The sequence below is a fragment of the Sinocyclocheilus rhinocerous genome, unplaced genomic scaffold (assembly GCF_001515625.1).
Source record: "Sinocyclocheilus rhinocerous isolate Xijiao unplaced genomic scaffold, SAMN03320098_v1.1 scaffold67, whole genome shotgun sequence".
Classification (NCBI taxonomy): domain Eukaryota; kingdom Metazoa; phylum Chordata; class Actinopteri; order Cypriniformes; family Cyprinidae; genus Sinocyclocheilus; species Sinocyclocheilus rhinocerous.
The window spans coordinates 244,716-249,126 of NW_015664201.1; positions in this window are offsets into that span (position 1 = coordinate 244,716).

The window sequence follows — 4,411 nt, forward strand, 5'->3', positions numbered from 1 at the left end:
CGTTTTGAATATGGATATTTTTCTTACAAAAACGCATCGATTCGCTACAGGAGGCCTTTCTTCACCTCCCGGAGCCGTGTGAGGCACTTTCTTTTATGGATGGATGCGCTTTATTTCACTTCTTTTGGACTAATGAACTGTAACACCCGTTGACTGCCATTAAACAGCTTGGAAGATCAAAGTAAATTTTTAATATAACTCCGATTGGATTCGTCTGAAAGAAGGAAGTCATATACGCCTAGGATGACTTGAGGGTGAGTAAATAGGTTTCCAATCACCACACCCTTGATCACATCCTCTTCACGGTCACTGGGCTTTATAGAATGTAAACAAAACAAGGTACTATTACTTAAAAGCAATTACACGAATATAGTCCCCAGACCCCTGCAAATGAAGAGATCTAATGTTCAATTTTCCCTTGTTTTGCCTTACATGTTTCAGCTTACCTCGCATATCTTCATGAATTTTGAAGGAGTCTCTCGCATGTACCACGGCAGGCCCAACAATGCTGCTGTCCTCTTCCTTTGGTTTGTTGTCTGTAAAATATAGGATGGTTAAAGTACCAGCTTTATTCATTTATCCTTTCTCCCCCTCCCTCTGTCTTTGATGCTCTTTAGAAGAAAAAAAAACATTAATTTCAATTTTGCACATTTACACTTGTATACTTTTGTTGTAAATAATCACCAGTGATGTGGTGCAAGAACAGTTGTTTGTTACCTTTTTGTTCTGCACCAAAATAAGATTTAATAGTGGATGTAACACGTTCATGCCACTTAAATCAGGGGTGTCTAATCCTGCTCCTGGAGGGCCAGTAATGTATTGCAGAGTTTAACTCCAACCTGGTTCAACACACCTGCCTGGAAATTTGAAGTGATCCTGAACACCTTGATTAGCTGGTTTAGGTGTGTTTAATTGGGGTTGAAGCTAAACTCTAAATCTAAACCTGCTCCCCAGGAGGGACTTTTTAACTTTTTAAACACTTGCTCTGAAGTCATTGTATGAAAAGATGTCACTATCACTAGTTTTATGATCCATAGAAGAAAAAAAGTCATAGGGGTTTGGACAAACATGAAAGTGAGTAAATGATCACAGAATTGTCATTTTGCAGAGAGAAAGACTGCTTTAAAATAAATTGACTCACATCCTTATCAAGGCTTTCCAGTATTGACGTCATTTCGGGAATGTCCTCATAACGCTTTGACCTGAATAACTGTATCAGTTTTGAGAGATGACCATCTAGGCCTTCTAAAAAGGACTTGCTCAGGTCCTTTGACACAAGCCTGGTGAATTCTTTCCTGATCTATAAAAACATAAATACATTTACAAATGTAACAAAGATGCCAGGGTCTCGGTGACAGTGTTCAACAGCACTAAATTAAAACATCATGCAGGAAGTTAAAACATTTTCATTTCACTCAACATGACAGAACTGGTCATATAATCTTAGGATATTAAGTTTGCCCATATCTTCTAATACATTTTCTGATAAATTCAAGGCACACAGAAACAAATCAACACAATTTACCTGTCTCTCTGTTTGATACAAGTCTTTTCGAAAATCTTTAAAAGTGCTGTGGCGATGATTCTTACTTTGAGCACGGAAAGTGCTGTACACACTGGTCTGGAAACTTTTTTTTTTTAAGTTTTAAGATGTGCAAAATACTGTGAAACAATGCAAGCCTCTGAAAAATTACACAGGTCACAGTTCACATTTGATGTTGCTTTAAGCAATTTTGAGGAGGCTTGAACACATTGACTATGGTCGCAAGTTAAATGCTTCTTCAGAGACAGTTCACTCATAAATGTGCATACACAATCTTTATAGATGCATGGGAGTGGACAGTGACTTGCCTGATGGCAATGTTTCAGCTTGTAGTGTGTGATTAGGGCACGCTGGTTGGGCGAGGAAAATCTACAAATCTTGTAACACCACCTCATCGATATGGAGTTGTGCTTCCACTCTGCTTGCACTGTACTGATCCTGCAAATAAAAAACAAAAAAGTCAAACTCCAGCCAAGTACACATACACGTTACATAAAGAAATATTCACTGAACCTATAAATACAATGAGGAAAAAAAAATATCAACACTTTTTATTTCTATGGCTGGGTGATACATTGAATATTATAGTGATTATATTGCTGGCAATGTAAAATTGAGCAAGGCTGTAAATATAGCTTTTATTAGGTAAAAATGTTTTCTACAAATAACGTAATTCTGAATTTCATGATTCTTCAGGGCTGCACAGTTAATACAAATGACATAAAAGTTTAATCATGTGATTATTAAACTACAAAAATTTGTGACTTACATTAAAACAAGTTGCAGTGCGCAAGTTAGGTAACGTTACACAAAAGACACACCGTTTGCACGTGCTCAAAAACATTCATATGGTTTGTAATTTGAACTGAAAATCAACTGAGCGTTTAAGAAACATAAGTCAATCAAGCATTTTTATAATATAACAACGAATTAGAACTAACTGTTGTTGCTAGTGCAACCATGTATAAATAATGCATATTTCTCATATTAAACACAAATATGGACTGGCGGTGGTGCTTCAGATATTAACTGGTCATTCGGTGTTTCTATGATAAAAATTAACGATAATGAGATCAGATTAAGAACACGCTAAAAAGTCACTTATATGTACACTGTTTTATCTATTTATCAACATTAACTTACAATAGTCAAAGACGACTTCTCTTTCTGCTCACGTCTCGACAGCAGCTCGGTGTCTAGCGAGCAAAATTTGCCTGGCAGTGCGTGTGGCTCCTGATTATTAATCAAGTTGTCTTAGTTCGCAAAATGTGATTGCCTGAAATCAAAATGCAGACAGTGAGCGCTAACGAAACAAGCCTAAATTAACATTTAAAAAAAGCACAAATCAGGGTATACTCACTCATTTCATTATTTGCAGTCCATAAAGTCCATCTGTAACCGTTTAAACGTGGGCTCCTTCATCTTTTCTTGCATGATCAGCAACTTCTCAGTAAAAAGTAAAATGCAGCAAAATGGCGGATGGTACATCTGTCTCAACTTCGTTAAAGTAGTACGTAATCATGGCATAGAGTTTCTGGCACATGCGCATTACACAGAAAATTGATAGAACCTATGTTTTGTTGTTATATGAACACGTTATTTAAAGTTTTCCATTTTCCTTCAAGTTGAGGTTGTTATAACTCATCCTATTTTGTAGTGAGACACTGCAAGTTGACAGGACATGATTTTACTTGTCCACCTGACTAAAACTCAGAATCATTTTTTACAGTGGAAAAGAGATGGTTTAAAATATTTGGGAGTTTATTTGGGAGACAAGTCATTTCAGTCAAAAAATTGGGAAGGGATGGCTGAGAAAAATAAAGGGTCGCTTGGATAAACTGATCCAATCTTATAGGGGTCGAACCTATTTTATTAATAACCTTGTTGCTTCATTTCTTTGGCATCGGCTGATGTGTTGATCCGTCACCTATCTTGCTTAATAAGATCCAATCTTAAAACCTTTATTTGAGGTTTTAAAAAATTTGTTTGAATTGCTTGGTGAAAAATTTTCAATGCAAATTTTTATTTTTGGTGTTAAATATTCGAAGAGAGAGTATGTCAGTTGTTAAATTTTGTTTTGGGTAAAAGTAAAATGGCAATATACATGAGTTGGAAAGACAAAATTTAACAGAATCAGGAATTTAATCTTGTGTCAATTTTTAGTGTCATGGTAAAGTCAAGATAGTTGATTGATTTTAGTTTTTATAAAGTTACGTCCTGTATTGAAATGGTTGATGTTTTGGAGGGGTATTGTGCTCTGCATTATTTTCCACATACTGTACATTATTGTTTCTCCTCTATGCCCCGCCTTTCTGAAACGCGTCGATTTTTAACAAGCTCATCGGTCTGAAAAGCGAGGTGTGAACTAACAGTCTGTGAGACAGCATTATTTGTCAGCATCATACACTGTGGTCAGCACGCGCGCCGAAGGGGAAACAGGGGAACTGAATTCACGGGAACACCGGCAATGTAGGCTACTCTCCCAGGATCAGGAAACAGTCCTCGTCCTCCGTACTACAGCGAGAATCAAAGTTACGGCTTGCTTCTTTGCGTATACATTTGGGCGGCGTTATGCAAGTCTTCCAACATCGTGATGTAGACATGTGGGGGTGTGTTTGAACGAGGTGTTTTAGGAGGGCGTGGACGAGTCTTAACTTTTATAAAGAATATCTCTTTGGATTTGAGACTTTAGTCTTTACAACTTTAGGGCTCTTATAGAGAAAGGAAAACTTGAAATCGCATCATATGACCCCTTTAAATTTTCAGCAAGGATACATTAAATTGCTCAGAAGTGACAATAAAGACATTTTTAATGAGTGATTTCTGAAAGATCATGTAATGGATGTTGAAAATTCAGCTTTGACATCA